This window comes from Mastomys coucha, unplaced genomic scaffold (genome assembly GCF_008632895.1).
Source record: "Mastomys coucha isolate ucsf_1 unplaced genomic scaffold, UCSF_Mcou_1 pScaffold5, whole genome shotgun sequence".
Taxonomy (NCBI): Eukaryota; Metazoa; Chordata; class Mammalia; order Rodentia; family Muridae; genus Mastomys; species Mastomys coucha.
Window position 1 is genome coordinate 103,968,791 of NW_022196911.1, and position 22,644 is coordinate 103,991,434.

Below are 22,644 nucleotides of genomic sequence, written 5' to 3' on the forward strand. Positions count from 1 at the left end.
TATCTATGTATATATGTGTTATATTCAAAGGTATGTGCACATGTATGCATGTGTATATATGTATATATGTGGCATATTCAAGGGTGTGTGTGCACATGTATGTATGCGTATGTATGTATGTATATATGTGGCATATTCAGTGTATGTATGTGGTATATTCAAAGATGTGTGTGTGCAGTATATATACATATATATATATATACATATATATGTGTGTGTGATATATTTAAAGGTGTGTATGTGAGTGTGTATGTACAGTATATATAGGAGGTATATGTATTTGAAGGTGTGTGTGTGTGTGCGCGCGCGCGCGCGCGCGCGTGCACTCACCCTTATGCACGCACACAGGCCAGAGAATGAAATTCCATGTCCTGCTCTGGCAATTTTTGCCTTGTTCCCTGAGGCAGGTTTCTTACTGAACTTGGAGCTAGGCCTGGAGCCATCATGCCCTAGACCTTCTTGTGACTATCCCCCAGCAGCTCTGAGGCCACAGGCTCCCACACGACCACCTCTGGGTTTTTATATGGGTGCTAGTATCCGAGCTCAGGTCCTCATGTTTGTGTGGCAAATGCGTTACTCCACTGAGCGGTGCCCCAGTCTCCTCAGTTGTATTTTTCGGAGTGTATAAAGATTACCAAGCACACTGCTAGGTGCTGGAGGGGAGGTGCCATTACAGACCTCCTGTTGTGAGGATGAACTGAGGCCTAAGAAGATAAACTAAACAGCCATCCATATCATTTTACACGGGACATGGACAAGGAGACTGGCAGGCAGCGGCAGACAAGGGAGGGATTTTGCTGTGGACTATTGTCTAGAAATTGAAGCTGAATTCAGGGCAGGATGGTGGTAGAGAGTCCAAATCCAGGGAAAGACTCCTGCAGAGGCTCCCTACTTTCCAGAGTCAAGTCTGGAAGACTGGAAAAGAGCCCCAGATGTCACCCCAAAGAAACAGTAAGTGGGGGATGGCTATTCCAATCACCCCAATGTAACCACCGTGTGTGTGCACCAGAACATCACACTGTGCTCCTTAAGTCTGTCCAGATGCATCGTTGGATATAGGAGAGAACTTAGCCAGGTGCATCGCTGCATAAAGGAGAGAACTTAGCCAGGTGCAGAGGCATAGCCTATGAGCCCATCATTCTAGAGGTTGGGGCATGAGGGTTGTGAGTTCAAGGCCAGCCTGGGCTATACAAGGAGATACCCTCTCAAAACTTACAATCACGGGGACAATGCCTTTGCAAGCCAGAGGACCTGAGTTTTGTCCCCAGCACCTATATAAAAAGCAGGGCATGGTGGCACAGTTTGTAATCCCAGCACTGTGGAGGTGAGATGCGCATCTCTGGAGCTTGCTAGGCAGCCAGTCTACCCAAACCTGTCTTTTAAAAAAAAAAAATAGTAGGGGCTGGAGAGATGGCTCAGTGGTTAAGAGCACTGACTCATCTTCCAGAGGTCCTGAGTTCAATTCCCTGCAACCACATGGTGGCTCACAACCATCTATAATGGGATCCGACACCCTCTTCTGCTGTGTCTGAAGATAGCTACAGTGTACTCATGTAAATAAAATAAATAAATCTCTAAAAAAATAAAATAAGTGTATACAGACTAGGGAGAGGGCTCTGTTGTTAAAGTGCTTTTTGTGCAAGTGTGAGGACCCAATTCTGGACTCACAGAAACCACACAAATGCTGGGTGGGTCTATATACCCAGCACTGGAAGGCAAAGATAGAAGATCTCAAAGTAAGCTGGCTATTAGACCAACTGTATCGGTAAGCTCTGGGTCTGATTGAGAGGTCTGCCTTAGTGAACAGAGTAGAAGACTAATCAAAGATGAGTCTCAACATCAACCTTAGGCCTCAACATGTACCTGCATACATGTGCACCCATACACATACACATGTGAACACAACACCCCCATACTACACATAAGTATGTAAAAAGGAGGGAGGGGGAAGATGGATGGTGCCTAATGACACAGGATGGTGCCTAATGACACAGGATGGTGCCTAATGACACAGGTTACCCTGTCTCACACACACACACACACACACACACACAGAGAGACAGAGAGACAGAGAGACAGAGACAGAGAGAGAGAGGGAGAGAGGGAGAGAGGGAGAGAGGGAAGAGAGGGAGAGAGGGAGAGAGGGAGAGAGAGACAGAGACATAGAGTCAGGGAGAAACAGAGATAGAGAGAATCAAATGAGCACAAAAAGAATCGAAAAGAAAGGAAGGAAGGAAGGAAGGAAGGAAGGAAGGAAGGAAGGAAGGAAGGAAGGAAGAAGGCACAGGCATAGGTAGAGAATGCCCAGACCAGTCAAGGCAGGGATAAAGACCACACCTGGCTCGACATCCTGCCACCTGTGCCTGAGTCATTTTATCAACTGCAAGCTTTACATCTGATGAATTTTGCAAACATTTCCTACTTAGGCAATCTCCAAATTAGTCCAAATTAGGGAAAGTTCACTGGCATCACTCATCGTGATGGGGTGACAACGTGGCTCACAGCCCTGGTACACAGGCCAAATGGCCCAAGCCTTTATCTCAGGGCAGAGCATCTTGGGTCTCTTCTCCCCACCCCCACCTCTCTACTGCCATGGCTTCCTAGAGCTGTTCACCCATGGTAGCTTCCATCCCATTCCCAGGGGGAAGGCAAGAAACAGTGTAGCAGCCCTGAGTAAATGTTTCCATGCCTTAAACCACTTCAATCAGGAGCAATCTGGGACTCTGTGGGTCAAGTAGAGATCCAAGAGGGTGGGTGGGTGGCTTCAGCAGAGCTGAGGGGCAGGAGGCAGTGGCAGGGTTTCCTCATGATAGATTTTACACGAGTGGAACACTTGGCATCACTTAGCACCCATGTATGCCAGGCCCTGTTTGAAGCACCCAAGCTTTATCAACACAGCCTTCACACTAATCCCAGGGGGTGGGCAGGATGACCACCACCCTTTGCAGCTAACTACCTACCCGGGATTTGATCCCAGTCCATTAGGCCTCAGAGACCAGGCCTTCATACTCAGGCAGCACATACGCAACACTGTGGTTCTGTTCATTGTGTGCACAGGCTATAGTACATTGCTAGAAGTCAAACGACGGCTTTCGGGAGTCAGTTCTCTCTTTCCACTGTGCATGCATGTGTCCCGGGGAACAAACTCAGGTCACCAGCGTTGGAAGCAAGCACCTTTCCCAGCTGAGCCATCTCGCCAGCCCCTCAGACCACAGGCAACCTTTCTAAAGACAACCTCGAAACCAGATCACATTCTGCAGTGATGTCGGTGCAAGATTCGGGGGCAGGGGAGTCATTTAACCTGGAACATAGAATTGGGAAAGGGTGCAGTGGCGGGGCATGCCAGTCAACAAACCTGAAGCGCCCAGAGTGATCTCCTTTTAGGCTCTGTATCCTGCCTTGCTCTCCACTCAGAGGTCCTCCTCATAATCCCTCCACTTCCACGCCCATCTCCAAAGAAACTCCCTAATGACTGTGATTTCTCAATTGGCATGTTCTGGTCTCCTGCGGGCTGGCTGCTCTCCAGTGGCAACGAGGCAGGCTGCCGGGAAAGCTTTCCTTGGGTTCCTACAGGGAAAAGCCAGGCTCCGAGAAGCAGCGGGCTGGGCTGCACTCTCCTTAGATTCTTGGCCTTTCGTGACACTTTGAGACCCCGTTAAATAATCCCAGACTTCATTGTCTCCATACAATTTCTGTTTCCTGAGCCCCTGATATTTTCTAGGCATCAGATTCTTGGAGATGTAGCTGAGTCTTCTCGTTATACTCGCTTTCCTTTCACTGGGCACATGGGGCATGGGGCAGGTGACCTTGTCATCCTTTGGACTGTGAACAGAAGTGATACATGCCACGTCTGAGGCAGGCTCTGGTGCAGGAAGTGTACCCATTTATCTCCATCCCACCCCACCCCACCCCACCCTTACTATTCCCAAGCAATGGAAGAGAGACAAGAAGGCTTTCCACACTGTGGTGGACAGCGCTCCTCTAACCGATCACTCCCGTCAGGCTAGTAACTCCACACTGTGGTGGATGGCGCTCCTCTAACAGGACCACTTCCATCAGACTAGTAACTCCAGCAGGTGACCCACTATTGTGCTGGCTGCTTTCCACATCCATGGTATTTCCACTGTAGTAAAAATCAACGATAAGGGAGATTAAGACATGCATGGCCTCTGCCCCTTTGGAGCTTTCTATTGGCAGTTCCTCAATAGTGATGAAGGAAAGGGGAACGCTCTACCGGAGAGTCCAGGGCCTCAGAGAACACAGGACTGAGGTACACGGCCAAGGTCATGACGCTGAGGTCAGAAAAGCCATTTTTTATCCCAATATCATGTTGGGGTGTGTGTGTGGGGGATGGTTTTCAACTCCTTACTTCTTGGGGACGCCTTCAGACCAGACTGATTTTTGTTGTTGTTTGTTTTGTTTTTGTCTTGATTTAGTGTACACAAGTCACTTAACGAAGATAGCTTAACAATGAGCTAGCTGTCTATGGCCTCTCCATGGCTAGCTTGGCTGGAAAGTTTCTTCAGCTAAACAGCGACCCTAAGACCCATACCTGGAGAAAAACCTCACACCGCAATCCCTCCTACTGTTAAATGTCTTAAGTTAAAGAAGAGCATTTAAGACAGGGACTCTGTAGCCCAGGTTGAACCCAAACTCCCAAGGTCATCTGAGGACGACCTCCTGATCCTGATTCTCCTGCATCTACCCCCAGAGTGCTGGGGGTACGCTCACTTCATGCAGTGCTGAGGATCGAACCCAGGGCTTTGTGTACACTAATCGAGTGTTCTGTTATCCCGATTACATGCCCAGCTCTCTTGTCTCTTTCGATGACCTTAACTTAGCACCAGGACGGTCCTGGTCCTTCTGTGATCTTTAGGGATTTCCTATTAGATGGGGTTCACCCATTTGACTCTCTCCCCATTTCTTTAATCCAGTGTTCCTATATGGATGCCAGGTCCTGTGGGAGTGAAAGGACATAGATCCTGTCTGGGGGGACAAATGCTCTGGATGTGGAGGTGGATGGACACCTTTCCTGAAACAATGAGGCAGGGAGCAGGTCTATGGGGTTCAGAGAAGTTCAGCACTGGATCGGGTTTATGGGGGAAATGCCAGAAGCTAAGTACCTAGCAGTACTGGGCAAATGGCAGCTTAGAGGCCCAGGAGACCCAGAGATTTGGGCTTTTGGAAGAGAGAAAAATGGGGTGGGGGGATTGAGACTGAAAAGGTAGGCAAGACTCAGTTACAAAGGCAGCCAGAGGTTCCCTATGAGGCGGTTGCATTTAACGCTCCCCGTTCCAGTGTGCTTTATGGAGGGGGAGATCATATTGGAGGAGAAACATGACTGGCAGCTAGAAAAACCCCTCCCGACTCATGTTCTGGGAGCACTAGTCTCCGGGGATTCTGGATGTCTCTGGTGCTATTCCCAGCCTGGATGGGCATCATTTGGCCTGTTAGGGTTTGCCCTACCCTAGGGCTCTTGGGTGTCTGCCTCAAGTCCCAGAGGAGCTCAGCTGCCTGGGAGATGACAGGCTATTTCTGCCCAGCACTAACAAGCTCTCTCTTCATCATGTCTCCTCACATTGGAACCCCTTGTAAGGACACATTTCATCCTGGCTCCAAGTCAGCCGCTTCCTGCAGCTGCCTGAGGGCCTTGGGCAGCCTCTTGTCGGCTGCAAGGGGCAGGACCAGGATGGGGAGGCAGGTGGACGGGGAGGTGTGGGTGCTTCAGAATCAGCCCACTTCTCCCCTCACGGGCTGTCAGTACCATGAGAAGTACTGGCCCACAAAGCGCACTGTTTGCAAACCCGATGGAAAAGAAGACAGGACCAGTCCTGTGTTGAGAGCACTGGTTCCTAGTATGGTGATGTATGTAAAGAGGTGATGGGATTTCCAGATACAGCGGGAGGCCCTATGCTCTCAACACTCAGGATGAGGAGGAAGGAAAGTCACAACAAACTGGAAAAAAAAAAAAAAAAAGAGAAGAGAACCTGAATTGAGACTGTCACCACAGAGGCTGCCTGCTCCTAAACATCTGGGGGAGGTGGTTTCTCAGGTTCCGCAGTCAAGGATCACAGAGATCACTACAACTGTAGGAGAGGAGGACCCACGCTGCATCTCCAGCTCGCCTCAGAACCTGGCAGGGTCCTGTCGTAGCTTGCGTTCTCATGCTAATTATGTTGCCCCCCAAAAAACTGTTTGCAGTGTCCAGCACGTAGGCCAAAGGAAGCCTGCCCTGGTTGGCTCTGATTGGAAAATAAAGTTGCCAGTGGCCAATGGCTGGGCAGAGAGACAGAGGCAGGGCTTTTAGGATGCTCAGGCAAGAAACACAGGGGCGAAAGAGGGAAGTCCATCATGAGACGGGCCACACCGGGAAGGTGAAGAAGGGAGAGATGGCAGAAATGCAGGTACCAAGGGGGAAAGTGGCCTCAGAAGGGTCCATGGGCAGCAAAGATAAAATATAGATTTAGTAAGTATTAGTAAGTAAAGGGAGTGTGTTAGCTACGTTGAGGTTCAGGAGTGGGCCAGCCATTGAGCTAGTTAAGGCATATTAAAATATAAAGTGTGTGTGTGTGTGTGTGTGTGTGTGTGCGCACGCGTGCGCGCGCGCGTGCATGTCTTTCCATCTGGGATCTAGAACACTATGGTGGGTGGCAAGGAGCTGCAAGCACCTACCAGGAGTTTAGAGCAGGTTCAAAATATTACCACTACAGTGTGATCCACATGAGGCTGGTCTTGTAGACATGCAAAAGCCAAGAGATAGTGATAGCATGTTGTAGAGACTTGTATTGATGTTCCAGAAAGTTGCCAAGGTCAGATCTCCTGCAAGGAAGTCCCCAGGCGCAATTTCCTGAAGCATCAGTTATAAAGTATAAAGTTATTCTTTATCAGTTATATCAGTATAAAGCATCAGTTGCAGGAGCAACTCTGGGATGTTGGAGATGCCAGGACTGAAGGGCTTCTGTAGAGGGAAGATGGAGGTGTGGGACAGAGTCAGCCCAAGAGATAGGTATGTGTGCTGTCCAAAACAGAACCAGAGAGGTTGAGCTACTCAGTGCCTTTTGTACCCAGATGGGACTACCTCAAGCTCCAGATGCTGGACATGGAACATCTGGTCTTTTCCCTGCTGGGTATGTCTTGCATCGGCCCAATCTTTCCCTGCTATTCTTTTCATCTCTCCCTTTTGGAATGGGAATATTTACTTGGTACCAACCATCAAATATTGGAAGAATGCAACAGGGACTTAGTATGACAGGAGAGTGTTGAAACCGTTGCAGTCGTGGGGAGGTTTGAAGCTGGACGAATGCATTCTGCACATTCTGAGATGACCACAGGCCTACTGAGGCCAGCGGCAGAATGTGATGAACTTCAAAGGACGAGCCTGGGTGTCAAGGTGGTGAGGAGTGACCCGTGTCACAGGTACTTGCCGTGCCTGTGAGGTCATAAGTGAGCCGGTGGGCAGACCCGTTCTAAGCATGGACGGCATCAGCCCATGCTGGAGTTCCGGACTGAGTATAAAGGAAAGCCAAGCACTGGACCACCACTCTGTGCTTTCTGACTGCAGATGCAACATCAACAGCTGCCTCCTGGGCCGGCTGTCATTTCTCTGTTTTGACGGATGACAGCCTCCATGTCAGAGCCAAAATAAACCTTCACTCCCTTAAGTTGTGTTTGTCAGGCATTTGCCATAGTAACAAGAAAACAATGAATTCAGGTACCCACAAGACACTTCCTTCCATTAGACTTCCTTCCTCTTTCTTTTTCTCTCTCTTTCCTTTCTTCCTTCTTTCTTCCTTCCTTTCCTCCTTCCCTCCTTCCTTTCTTCCTTCCCTCCCTCCTTTTTCTTCCCTCTCTCTCTCTCTTTCTTTCTTCCTTTCTTCCCTCCCTCCTTTCTTTCTCTTCCTTCCTTCATTCCTTCTCTCCCTCCCTCCCTCCTTTCTTTCTTTCCTCCCTCTCTCCTTTCTTTTTCTTTGTTAAATTGAGACAGGGTTTCTCTGTGTAGCCCTGTCTGTCATGAAACTCACTCTGCAGTCCAGGCTGGTTTCGAGTTCCGCAATCCACCTGCCTCTCCCTCCTGAGTACTGGGATTAAAGGCGCTCAGCCAGAGATGGGATTCTTTGAATCAATATTGACATCCAAACCAAGGTGTCTCTTTAGGGTCTTATGCTAAGGGCAGCTAGATACAAGGGCAAAGAAACAGGCAAGCCACCCACCATGCTGCCCCTCTGTTGTACAACTTCTTCCTTTGGGAATAAGGCTCTTACACAGAACCACCCACAGCGGCCATATTACCAATCAGATGCTCTCTCATGAATACAGATCACAGTGAGAGGAGACCCGGGAGATGCTGGGGAACTCATAAGTGGAGTATACTTGGCTCATGATGGAGGTCTGTGGCTTTTCTATCCCTTGGTCTTCGGTGAACTCTTCCCTATACCCTTAAAGATATTTTTACATTTCCCCCCTAAAGCCACTGTCTATGCATGCAATCACGAGGATCCTAACTCCCTGATAGCTGAACCTTAGTTTGTGGGGAGATTTGCCAACCTGGTTCTGGCCAGCTTGAGAAAGCCTGGGCTCCACTCTACTCCACAGGGAAGGTCATCAACACTGTGCTGAGATGTGAAAATAAGTTCAGGTCCCCAAGAGATCACAGGCCTTGGGGGACAGGAAGAAAATTGAAGCAGAAAACAATGTAGCATACACCATCACAGAGAATATGTGGCATGTGTTTCCCAGTCTCTTTGGGTCTCAGTCACTTGGAAGTTAACCAACAGCCAATCATCTTCCCACAAGCACCTCTGAGTACCATCTCTGAAACAGGGATTATTCACAGACCCCATGGAGTTGTTATAATGAGACCACATATAATGAGTCCAAGAGGGGGGATGGAGAGATGGCTCAGTGGTTAAGAGCACTGACTGTCCTTTCAGAGGTCCTGAGTTCAATTCCCAGCAACCACATGGTGGCTCACACCCACCATGTAATGGGATCCGATGCCCTCTTCTGGTGTGTACTCAATCAATCAATCAATTAATCAATCAATCTTTAAAAAAATGAGTCCAAGAAGAAGAGGACAGTGTACTCAATCAATCAATCAATCAATCAATCAACCTTTTAAAAAAATGAGTCCAAGAGGAAGAAGAGCGGAATAAATGGCAGATTCTCTTCTCTCATTGATTTTTTTTTAAAACCTCTTTGCTTGCTCTTAGCCTATGGGGTAACCCCTCATCTTCCTTTCCCAGGGCTACCCTTTCAGGAAATGCCAGCCCTCATGAGCACTGTCTTAGTTTGGTTTCCTGTTGCTGTGATAAAACACCCTGGCAAAAGCAACTTAGGGGAGAATGTTAGCTCACAGTTCCGGTTACAGCTAGTCATTGCTAGAAAGTCACAGCAGCAGGAGTGTGGGAGAACTGGTCACATGACATCACAGTCAAGAGCAGGGAGCAATGAATGTGTGCACACTGGCTAGTGCTGAGCTGGCTGGCTCCTTTCTATTCACTCCAGGGTCCGTCCCACGAAACGTGTACCTCCCCACTCAGGGTAGGTTTTCCCACTTCAATTAACCCAGTTAACAAATCCTTCCCGGGCATAGGCACAAGCCAATCAAATGTAGATAATTCCTCCTTGAGACTTCCCCGCTGACTCCAGACCGTGCTAAGGTGACAGTTAAGACTAGTTATCGCAGGGGCCTCAGAGGTGACTCTGGGCATGGTGTTCAATGGGCCGTCTCCTGACCAGGGGCCTCCGGCTTCCTCCATCTCTTCTGGGCTCAGAGAGCCCTTCAAGGGCAGCACAGCTCCAGCCTGGCCCCCTCCTGTGCCTGCCGTGCTGCAGAACTGCCGGGATTTTCCAGGTTTCCTGCCGAGATTCATAATTGAACCGAGCCAGAGAGATTTCCCCGACCAATAGCTGCCTTCTCCCCCAGCACTAGGGAATGGTGTTCTCTGTGATTTCTCTACTTGTATCTGCTCCGTAACTACTGCCTGGATGAAAGCTTGGTTGCCAAGAGTTGGGTTTTTTTTTCTCTTTCCTCTTTGCTCCTTCTTTCTTTTTAATGAGGAACAAATATGGGGCTCGGAGGGGGCAAAATAGCTCTCTGCAGAATCCAGACTTTTTCCGTAGCTTCACTTCTGCAGACCTCTGTAAAGTTATGCCCCAATAACCTGAGAGTTTTAATTGGAGGGCGTTTGTGGGGGAGGGAGAATCATAGTGGAGACATATGAACTTCTAAAAGGAACCCTAGGGATGGGCACTTTCATCCCTTTCCTTCACTTCACACATTAGGAACCCGAGGCCTGGAGAGGAGAATGACCATTTCCATGGTGACAGGCTAGCTGGTGGATCGGCCAAGCCTAGATCTAGAGCCCTGGGTTCCTAAGCTGAGCATCCTTTTGCTCGCCCCGCGATTCTACTTTTCCAGTGTTCCCGATATCTACAGGACAAGGGTAGTGCCACTGCTGAACATTCTGCAAGACCCTGGCCTCCCGCTCTAACAAACTCCAACGTAATCTTAAATGTCAAAAGTGGCTTTGTTGACGATGAGTCAGGGAGCTAAGTGACCACCCCCTGGACAGACACGGCTAACCCACTGCACTGCTCTTCACTTCGTCTGAATTTCTCTCAACACAGCATCCCATCCACAGGTGACTAGTAGAGTTCTGCCATGGCTGAACCACACAGGGGGGATGGCTTCAGAAGCCATTCTCTAGGGGTTGCTGTCTTGGCTCTGTTGTCACCAACCAGCTGTGCGATGTAGGTCCTAATTAACCTTTTCCCATGCCTCATTTTCCCACCTGTGAAAAGGGGATCCTAAACAGGGGTAACCTCAGAGCTATGTCACCTTCAAGGTGACACAAAGGGTTTTTGCCAGGTCTCTGAGCCTGGCACACAGCAAGTGCATCAAACATGCTACGAGCTGCCCTAACCCGGAGACCAGGAGGCTGCTGTTCTACCAGAGAGCCAAGCTTGCCTGCCTCTTCCCCAGGACTACCACGGAGTCGTCCTTGTTCTCATACGGCCATGACATTGTGACTTTTAAAATAAGCGGTTTGCCTGACTTTTAGGAGGCCCCGTACAATGATTGTTTTTCCTCTAGCCCCACTGTTAATGGACTAACAAGAGCAGGATGCAGCTGAACACTGAACCTTGCAAAGCTCTTTGCTAAGCTCTTCCCAGTTTCTCATTTAAGCCTTAAAAATGCCTGAAGAAACAAGCATTCCCGTTGCTGTGGATGTAGTTCAGTGGTAAAGGGTTTGCCTAGTATGCGCAAAAGCCCTGAGTTCGATTCCTAATATGATACCCTGTCCCCACAAAAGAAGGAAGAACTCCTGTAAACCTGTTACCCACAAATAAGTTTCAGAGAGGGCAGGTAATTTGTTAGCAGAGTCCCAAGGAGCCACCCTAGAATTCTTTAGAACCATAGCTCCTGGTCTCTATGCTATCCTGAAGAATTCTCCAGAAGAGGAAGGAGGTAGAGAGGGCAGCGCTGGAGAGAAGGCACACACCCGCCAAGCCACTGGCACCTTCCAGCAGCCAGGCGAAACTGAGATAGCTCAGATATGCTCACGGAGTACACCTGGGGCCGGGGCAGCAATTTCAGCCAAATAGAAACCCAATTCAAACATGATTTTCAACGCCTGCCCCGACACCTGTGGCCCGGAGTGCCAAGTCAACAGTTATCAGCTGGAGCCGGTTGCCTACCTGTCCTTTGGAGGGGAGCCACCAGCTTCATCGGCTTCGATGAGACCTCAGAGCTCTGGGCTCATCAGCCACACCTGATGCCCATGTCCTCTGTCCTGGCCTCCTGGGAACCCCAAGTCCTGCCAGTGTCAGCCCATGGGCTGTTTTCCAGGAACAGAGTCACTATTTTGGGCCCTTACACGGTCCATTCCCTACAGCAGCAGAGACACATGTTTCCTTATTTTGCCCAGGATGGGTCTCCCAATATGGAAGAGCAGATGTCCACTCAGTCATGACTCAGGCTTGAACTCAAGTCAATATTTACATGGCTACAGCCTGTCATGTACCGGGTGCCTGGCCGTAGCGTGTGTGTGTGTGTGTGTGTGTGTGTGTGTGTGTGTGTGTGTGTATGTACGTGCCTCAGCTGTTCCATCCTTTAGCTTGGCACTGGCTTGGTGACTTGGACAGCCTGTGACCAAGCCAAGGAAGTCATTGAGAGAAACTGACATCACAGCTGAGCCTCAAGAAGGGTCAGCAAGTCAAAGACTAGGTAACTGTTCCAGACACAGGGAGTGCACGTAGAGCTCAGGGCCAGAGGCGGGTACATACGCCTGAGCAGGTAGAAGGTGGCGATGGACATAGAAAGGTGTCTCCACAGGTGAGAGGTGGCCTGCAGGCTTTGCAAACCCGGGAGCCATGACAGGTATTTAACCAGCTTTTTGTCCTCCGGAGTCAGGGACAGACAAGCAGAGGGTCCAGACAGAATCCAGATTCTGGGACAGGTTTTTGTGGAAGCTCACCTGCTGATTTGGGACAGAGAGAGGACTCCCTAAGAGCAATGTGTCTCTCCAGCTCTGTGCATCATCTAACTACCCACCCACTCCACTTCCAATACTCTTGGCTTAAGGCCACAGTAGCTTTCCTGGGCTATCTCTTCTAGATTGTACCTATGTGCAAGCCTCCAAGGCCCCTCCCTTCCATAGTTTGTCCTCAAGGCCAATACGCCCCAGGCTCTGGGTTGGCAGTGCCAAGCCAGGTGCTGATGTTTGTGGCCCCCCTTCCATATTCATTCACCACCACCCCCCAGTCTCAGCTCCCTCTGCCTCAACTTCTTTTAGGAAGTTTGGAGCGAAGGCATGGGGGTTTTGCTTGCCCAAAGAGAAAAAAGTACAGGGAATGTAAAAGCCAGCTTCCCTCCCCCGACACACGGGCTCAGCAGGCCTATGAGCTGCAGGCTTTGGTGGAGCTGGAGGCACGGGAGGCAGGCTGGGAGCCAGGCTGCAGAGAAACCCCGGGGAAAGGAGCAGAAGAATTGCCATTGGGAGTTAAGCAGGCCATTTATGGGGAGGATAAAAGTTAATGAGAAGCTGTACTTCAGCCCCCACCATTAAGCAAGAGCAAATGCTGGCAAATAAGCCACGCGAAGGGGTGGATGCTCAGCAGCAGCCGGCTCAGCAGAGGGCGGTGCAATGGCGGCCTGCTGGCGTGGGGCTGGGGCCGGGGCGCCACACCCATCACCCGATTAGGAAGGTGGTCAAGGTTTGGACATTTGCCGATTTCTAAATTCTCCAGGTGGCTTCTTAATCTATTACATAGTGTCCCCTTCCGAGGGACAATGGAAGTTGGTCAAGGAAGGAAGTGAGGGCTCTTTGCTAATTCGTCTATAAATCAGCGGTTCTCAACCTGTGGGTCTCCCCCTTTGGGGGTCGCACATCTCCTGCATGTCAGGCGTTTATTTACATTACGAGTCACAGCAGTAGCAAAATTACAGTTATGAAGTAGCAACAAAAATAATTTATGGTTGGGGGTCACCACAACATGAGGGACTTGTATTAAAGGGTCGCAGCATTAGGAAGGTTGAGAACCACTGGGTTAGATAAAGCTTTGTTCAGTTGCTGTCCCACTGGACAGTGCAGACTTAAAGCTTTGGCTGTTCCAACAGTCTGGACTAGTCCAGGCTTCTTCTCAGGATCTTCAGAGCTGAGCCAGAGGCACGGAACCAAAGCCCGAAGCGGTGTGGGCATCAAGCATTGCTCTGACAGCACTGCAAAGGACAGTTGCCGGCAGCTGGCAGCTCACGGGGGCATCACTTCTGACTGTCTTAATTCTTTTGCACCTTACTGTGATCCCCAAATTACAAAAGGAGAAACTGAGGCCTCCCGGAGGTTCAGTATGTGTATGGAGGTGTTTAGAGCCAGAGTGCTTAGACCACACTGCTCTACCCACTCTGGGAGCAAATGTACACACCTGCACACAGTCACCAGTTGGCGGTTAAGTGGGTTGACAATGCCCAGCGCGTAGGATGGAATGTTCCACGTCATCTCAGGAGTAAGATTCTGAACCTTCAGTCAGATTCGAACCACACTAGGCACCCAAGAACCAAGGAGGAAACCCGGGTCTCTCTGGAAATGTGCGTATTTCTTATAAAAAAAAATGTATCATCATCATCATCATCACCATCACCACCATCATCACTACTGTTGGTAGTGTGTGTGAGTGTGTGTGTGTATGTGTACATATGTGTGTGTGAGAGAGTGTGTGTATGTGTGTGTATGTGTGTATATGTGTGTATGTGTATATATGTGTGTGTGTATGTATGTGAGAGTGTGTATGTGAGTGTGTATGTGTGTGAGTGTATGTGTATGTGTGTGAGTGTGTGTATGTGTATATATGTGTGTGTGAGTGTGTGTATGTGTGTGTGTGTATGTGTATATATGTGTGTGTGCGTATGTGTGTGTGTATGTGTGTGAGTGTGCGTATGTGTGTGCGTATGTGTGTGTGTATATGTGTGAGTGTATGTATGTGTGTGAGTGTGTGTGTATATGTGTTTGCTTATTTGCCTTCTTTGTTTTTCTGTTCCTTTTTATTTTTTTGAGTCATGATTTCATGCAGACTAGATTGACCCGGATTTGCTATACAGTCAAAAATAACCATGAACCTCTCTGATCATTCTGTCTCCATCTCTCAAGTTCTGGGGTAACAAGCATGCACACACATTTCCCCTAACTCCCAGGAGCATATTTCCTGGGGGACTCTCCCCTTTGTCTCTCCACCAGGCATTTTTACATCCCGATGTCACCTCCCTCCTCATTGCCCTGCCCCATTTTGGATCTGTGTGACTTTTAACTGGTGTCCTCACTCAAAATCACCTGCCAGGGTGGTTTGAGGACACTTCAATGCTGCGCTTGACTTCCCAGCTCCTGCAGGAGCAGATGTGGGCAAGCCAGGCTTCCTCTTGCTCCCCAGACCTGCTGCGGGCACCACCCTCCAACCACACTGCACTAGGCACAGCTCTTATCACACACTAAACTGTTCCAAGTATGTTCTGTTTATTTTGACCCTTGCCACTACATCTTGCAAACTTTTGAGGTCACCAGGGAGGGTGCCACACCTTCTAAGAACCCTCTAGGGTTTTATCCCTTCTCCTTCTTCCTGTATCCAGCCCTCTCTATCTATGAGTTCTGCATCAATAGTCAGTCAGTCAATTATAAGTCAAAAATATGTAGGGGAAAAATGCATCTGTACTGAACACATACAGACTCTCATCACTATTGCCTAAATGATACATATTATTATGCATGTAATATATATGTATTAAATAATACAATATGAATATTGTCTTGGGAATTATAAGCTGAAAATGACCCAGCACACAGAGAAGGCTTTGTGCAAGTGAGATGCAAATGCCTAGCTATTTTGCATGGGGGACTTGAGCATCCTGGACTTTGGTATCCATGGTTGGTTGGGGTGTGGGAGGCTGGGAGAATCCATCCTTTATGCACACCTCTAATCATTAGAGCCTCTTGTGTTGCATATATTTAAATTATGCTTCGATCCCTTAGCCAGACAGGCCTTGGTCTGACATAATTTATCTTTGAGTCTCTGCTTGATTCATGTTGGTGTGAACCAGAGGCCACCTGTGAAGCTGCAGATGTAGGGAGCACTGACCTTCCCTGAGCCCCCGCTTCTGTGCTCACATGTAAAAGGCAGGAAGAAATGCTCACTCTACATTCCTCTCCCTTTTGCCCTGCAGTGAGTAAAATAGCCCAGGACCCAGAATACCAAACCAGGACAGAGAAAACAACAGAGAAGACATCAATGTCTGTGACCAAGAGAGGCCAATGAACAGAGCTGCTTGCCATGGCCCTTTCTGTCAAGTCCACTGATCAATGCTGGAAGCCCAAGTAGATGGCAACATGAAAAATACAAATAGCCTGGAGGTGAACTGCAGGATTCAACGTGATCGGATGGGTACAATATTAACCAACTTGTGTGTGCACGTTCATGGGTGCACATGTCTGCTCATACATGTTGAGGATGGAGGTCAACTTTGGCTTTCATTCCGTAGGAACTCCGCCCTGCTTTTGTGAGGCAATGTCTCTCACTGGGCCTTTGGGCTTGCTGATTTGGCCAGGCTAATGGGCCAGTGAGCTCAGGGGGCACATAGGCCTGTCTCCACCTCCCCAGCTCTGCGATTACAAGCCCATGCCACCATGCCTGGCTTTAAATTAACATGGCTTGGGCATGGAATTCAGGCCATTAAGCTTGTACACTAAATTCTTTGTTGACTGAGCTATGTCACCAGCCTTTATTTTAATTGATTTTAATGTCAAAATGAAATAACCACCAGTAAGCAGGCTGGATAGATCGCTCCAAGAACAAAACACAGACAACCAGAGAGAATTGTCTATTTCCTGTTTTTGACACGTTTCATCCCCAGTCCTTGTTGTCTGGCTGTTCCTGGAGTGATATGGGTCAACCCAAGATGGTGGCAAGCTGCAGGTGGATCCCAAGACTAAAACCTCTGCTGGTTCTTCTATTCTGCATCTTTTCATGCCTCCTTTTGCTTGGCCGGAGCTCAAAAGTCAGACTCCTCAGGCATGGCGAGAAGCCACCTTGTGACCGCAAAGCTTTCATTATTCATTAAGCCATTTTCCCTCCCGCTTGAAATCCGGGCTTAGCCGAGTGGTCCACGCATCTTCAGTTCTCTCGCAGCCTTTTCCGGGTCACGGATAGAAAGCAGCGCTTCAGACATCAGCTGCAAAAATGCAGTTTGCCAAGGTGCTGCAAAGCAGGTCAGCGGCCCGAGCATTGTGGCCAGGAGCCAGCCCTGCTGTGTCCACTGAGGCCTGAATATTTTACACCTAGTGACTCTGAGTTATAGAACTTAAGAGTTTCAGACACCAGATTTAACTTGATTTGAAACTGGCCCTGGAGGACATTTGTTAAAGAAAAATAAAGATGCAAGATGCTAGATGGAGCCTAATATCCTCGGCAAGGTGGCTCCTTCTACCTACAGTCTAAGGCTGTGTACTTCTGGAACTATCCAGGTGCTGGCTCCTGCCTTCTGCACCTTAACGCTGACCCTGGCAATCTCTCCTCTTTTTCTCCATCAGCCTTTAAATAAGTACTACAGACATGTTGGCCACCCACCTCCTCCCCACTCCCCTCCGCCACCTTTTTATTTGTCTCTGTATGTGGTTTACATGCATGTGGCATAGGTGTGGTACATGTGTGTGCACATGCATGTGGAGGCCAGAGGTCAACATCAAGACTCTTAATCCCCCTTTCATCTTATTCATCAAGGCAGGGTCTCTCAGCCAAACCCAGAGCTCACCAATAAGACTGACTAGCTAGCTCCAGGGATTCCATCTCAGCCCGTAGAGACTGAAATTATAAAGGGGCTGCCATGCACATCTGGCATTTGCTTGTGCAACAAGTACTTTAGCCTCTGGGCCATGTCCCCAGGCACCCCCACCCCACCTCAAACTGCCTACTCTGTACGCTTACAATGATCTGTTGGTTTATACCAACGGATCCAAGAAACTTGGGAGATGAGTGCTATTGTTCCACTTCCCAGAGGAGTCCACTGAGGCTCCAGAAGTGATCAAATGAGCAGGTACAGACAGCTGGGGTTTCAAACTGCTTATACTTGGGTCCAAAGTTCATGTTGCATTCTCACACGGCACCCAGCTTGTGGTCACTGATGGTCAGAAGAGGGCCTCCTGGAGACCGATTCAGTCCGGCTAAGGCTGTCCACGACGACTGGGTAACCTCCTGCCCTGACCCCATGCTTCACTGACCTGTCTTGAGCAGTCAGGATATTAGGATCTCCTTGAGGTTGTGGGTTCCCAACACACACAGCCCCGATGCGACTCCTGGGTCACCAGACTAAGGAGGAGCAAGCACTGGTCACCTGTGGCCCCAACACTCCAAAGCTTTTGTCCCCGAGGGGCAGGGTGGGCTAACTTCTAATGTACGGGGTGAGCAGCTGGCTCTGCCTGGCTCAGCACCGGGGGGCTTAGGCAGATGAACACCCACAGGCGGGACACTGCCTTTCACCCCCATGCGTATAATCTTGGCTTTAGGAAGGTATGGCCCACGGGGGCAGCTGCAGCACCAGGGACAGGGCTGGCACAGCTGAAGAGGAAGAGCCTAGAAGCTGGATCTTGCCTGCCTAGCCTCTCAGAGGCCAGGCCTCCAGCTGGGCCCTAATTCGCAAGGCTGCTGCCAGCGCTCATTCATAAATGATGAAAAAGCTCTCAGCAAATGTCGAGTTATGCATCGGCCCCAAGGCCCCTGCTGGGGACCCGAGCGCCAAGCAGACTGAGTCCCCCCTGGACTCTGGGGCTGGTGAGTACCCTACCTGGTGTCAACTCTGAGGTCCACTACAGCCAGTATCTCCCTGGACAAGTGAGCAGGGCTGACTGCTGACATTTGACTGTTGGAGATGAGGCTGGGTGCACTCGGGACTTCCCTCCAGGACCTCAGAACAGCAGGCTTTGGAGGTTTCTGTTTGCTGACAGGGCTTATGACAGCTGGCGTTGGAAAGGGCAGCCAGAGGAACATGTTCTCTGATTGTCTGGGGAGGTGGAGACTGGAGGAAGGCAAGGAAGCACATGCTGATGGCCTTTATTGGAGGAGCAGACTTAGCCTTTGGAATTAAAGCCAGTTCCATCCGATCCCCAACCTTACTTCTAGAAACTTACTATGCTTGAGTCCTAGAAGCCTACTGTCCTTATCCCTGAAGGGGGGAAGGTAACCACACCCAGAGGTGAGCATCTCCACAATGGGCTTCCGTACTCCCTTTCCTAAAGTGCCCCACAGAGCAACCCGCTCTGATGAGAGGCCCTCATCTACAGTCTAGCCAAGGGCAGATCAAGATTTTACAGGCTCTTACGTTTCTGTAACTGGACAGGTCCTCTTACAACAAAACCAAACCAAACCACCCAATAAATGCTGAGCTGGACTGGGCCGTGGTGGGGCTGGGGCTGGGGCTGGGGGTGGGGCTGGGGCTGGGGCTGGCTCTGCAGATGTTGAGGTTACCACTGGGCGGATCCCAGGCCACAGGATCTGCTGTATGCAGAGGCAGTGTGGACATAACAGCCCTCCCTACCTGCTCGGGAAGTCCCTCACCTGGTGGGTAGACTGTGGAAACTGAGAGGTTCCTGCCTGACACGCCCTATATCCCCTTCCCACTCTCAACCCCCTGTAATTGACCACCCAATCCAACCCAGGCAGGACTGCTTCGGGCTATGTAGACATAAATTTCTCAGCCTGAGAAATGCGGGCAGGGTGGGGCTACTTTGAATGCTATTGGGAAAAGTTTACTTTTTTAAAGATTCATTTTTAATCTGAAGTGTGTGTGTGTGTGTGTGTGTGTGTGTGTGTGTGTGTGTGTGTGAATACTGGTACCCTTGGAGGTCTGAAGTGTTGGATTTCTCTGGAGCTGGAGTTGCAGGCAGTCATGAGTCACATAATAAGTGTTGGAAACTGAACTCCAGGTCTCTGTAGGAACAGTGTGTTGGTCTTAAGCCCTAAACCATCTCCTCAGCCCCCTGGAAGTTTTTTATTGCTGCATGCCGGGTACCTGGGTATGCCCAGGGTTAGACTGAATCAATGACAGACGGATGGGTGGGTGGTAGATGGGGTCTCGTCAGCTTCAGACTCTGCTTGTCTCAAACTTTACAACTTCACATCTGAACTTTTTGGTTGACCCAATGTGGGGTTCCAGATTAGGATAGATAGCACTTTGTAGCTGAGGATTCTTTGCCTAGGGATCAACAACTGAAAAATACAATTACAGATTAGATATTATATAGAATATGTATGTGTGTAGATGGTTTCCTTATTACTCCCTAAACATTACAGCATAACAATGATTTATATGGCATTTGTATTGCTTTAGGTATTGTCAGCGAAAGATGGTTCGGAGTACTCAGGAGAACAAGTGAAGGTTATATGCAAATATTGCCATTTTATACAAAGGATCTGAATATTCTCAGGTGTCCGGAGGGGTCTGGAACCACCCTTATGGTGGATAACCATAAGGTCTACTGAACAATGGAGAATGATGACCATAAGACTCCCTGCCCTTATTTCCTTTCCAGATCCATCTGGCACATTCATTTACTCTGCAAACATTCGCTTAGGCCGCTGACTTGGATGCTTGGAAGTGGTGAGCGGAGGCCAGTGTCCCTGACCTCTAGGAACCATAAGCAGATATCTGGTGACATGGCGGATACATCGTGCCCAAGTCTAGGCTCTGACTTGGAACTCTGAGAACAGAGAGGAAGTGTCACCATAACTAGGGATGGTGGTCATCTGTAAGTTCCATTCTGATTGATGTGGGGAGTGGGTGGGCAGTCGCTCCCCTGAGAGAGTCCATTCTGGTAGGCAAGATGACGGTATGGCTGAAAAGTAGACAAGGATTTCAAACCACAATTCTACTTTGAAATGGGAAATCAAACTCAGCCTTCAGATCTGTTACTTTCTTCAGATCTTTTGCTCCATGTCCCCCGTACTTGAACATCAGGCCCTGAGATGTACGTTGCCTCTGGCCATCATCAGCTAGAGACCTTGGACATAGTACCCTGAGATGAACGTGGCCTCTGGCCATCAGCTAGAGTCGACTTTGTTGATTACAAACAAATGTTAAGTGTGGAGTTGGCAGTTAACAGTTCATATCCTGGGCTCATAGTTGGGGGGTCAGTGGGGGAATTATTTCCTCTCTGGATGTGTTTTCACCAGGAAGGGGATACCCGCACCAGGCTGGGATCCCTACCCACGTGGTCAGGGAACACTGAGCATCCAACAGCAGCTTCTCCTGAGGGTTTGAACCAATATAATAGACACACAATCACATAGGAGTAAAGATGCCACTCACTAACTGTTATTGTACACCCCTTGATTCAGCACCAGGAAGTGACCAGGAGAGAGGGTCACCTCTTCTGGGCTCTGGATTCTGAGAAGGAGAGTTCTACTCCATTACATGGGGACAAGTGCTTCTAGACTGAAGATCTCAACTCATCTCCTCTCGCTCCAAACAAAGCTCCCTCGCTTCCCACCACTGGGAGAAACAGAAGGGTGTTGAAAACTATGATTATTTAAGGTGGATTCCCCAACCCAAACCAGACTGAAGTCTCACAGGCTTTCAGGTTCCGGGACCTGGTATCTTCTGTATGACCCACCGAGCAGATGTTTTGTAAGATGTTTGCACAGGGGAGAGGGGAAGCCATCATTACTGAGCATCTAGCAACTGCCTGGGTTTGTGGTTGAGCTGATCTAATCCCCACAATAGCCCTTTAAGTCTGGTATTATCACCTTCCCTTTATAAAGATGGATACTCAGATTTAAGGAGCACTGAAGCAAATTCCCCAAGATCACGCTCCTAATCAGGAACAAAGGCAGAAATCAAAGTCAAGTGCACCTGACTGGAAGTCACCCTTTGTAATAAAACCCCTCCATCTGTGGCAGGCAAATCCTAAGGTGGCCCCAGGATATCTCTGGGAGGGTGGGTGGAGCCCGGGAATATGCTAATGGGATTACGTAATATAGATTTCCCTGCAGGCTGGAGAAGAAGAAGCCACAGATATGTGTCCCCTCAGTTCCCAGCCTAGAAGTAAGCCAAGGGCCTTGCTTCTGTGAACTGTCAGTGGGGTCACAGGGCAAGCCACCAGGGCAGCTTCAAGGGTCCTGGCTGATGGAGAGCGTGTTGGCATACCTCCACCAGACAACCACAACTGAATATTTTCTGCTAGCAACCAGCAAACTTGTAGAGGGCTCCACACTCCAGGACAGAACGTGCTCCATCCCACACCTCATCCGTATCCTCGGCAGAGGGCCTACGGGACATGTCCCCATCCCCAAGCCATGAAAACGGTGACGTAAATGTCTGTGCTCTTTGAAGCCATGGAGATATTTGTGATGAGTTACAGGAAGGTTTTTTTTAATGAATATATGCTTCACAGAAAGAGGTCATCTTGCCTTTGGGAGCTCAAGCCAGCCTTGAAGAAGGTCATGTCACCTTTGGGAAACTCTTTCATCTATGACTAAGACAACCACTGAAATGGGCCCACGGTCAAGACTTCTATCACAGGGTCGGCTGTAGGGAGCAATGAATAGATCATGAGTGTGCATTCTTAGACTCCACAGTGAACTCTCTGTGTGTTTGTGTGTGCATGTGTCCATGTTCATGTATATATGAGTGCCCTCATATATACAGGAACAATGTGGGGCATCGGCATTGTATGCACATGTATGCACACTGCAGCTGCTTTCCTCCCTGGGTGGATCTCTTTGGCCTGCACACTCCAGGACCTTGTGTGATCTGAGACATGCCACCATGCATGAACTGGCACCAAAACCAATAGGACACGCCACTCACCTGTCATCTAGCTACTGAGATTCCTTGCACTCCAAGGAACTGCACTTCCCAGCTTCCCTTGCGTCTGGTTTCTCAGCAGCCTTGGCCAAAGGGAGGCTGGATCTGGTGTCTCTAACAGGAGCCAGCCGTTGGTTCTTTGTTATAGCAGTACCGGCTGCAGAGTGCAGGAGGGTCTACTCTGTCATCTCCGCCTGGCACTGTGGTTTTGAAGTTACCCAGAGTGGCCTGCCTCATTATTGTGCTTTGGCTTCTCCAGGGACCAGAACCAGGGTGCTGAGAGACAGAAGTCTTGAGACAGC

At 49.3% G+C, this 22,644-nt stretch overlaps 1 protein-coding gene across 1 annotated transcript in view; it reads right to left on the reverse strand.

Annotated features, from left to right (window-relative positions):
* Positions 1-22,644, reverse strand: part of Cacng4 (calcium voltage-gated channel auxiliary subunit gamma 4) — a 59,507-nt gene that overhangs the window by 17,173 nt on the left and 19,690 nt on the right. The gene's annotated exons all lie outside the window — the stretch shown is intronic.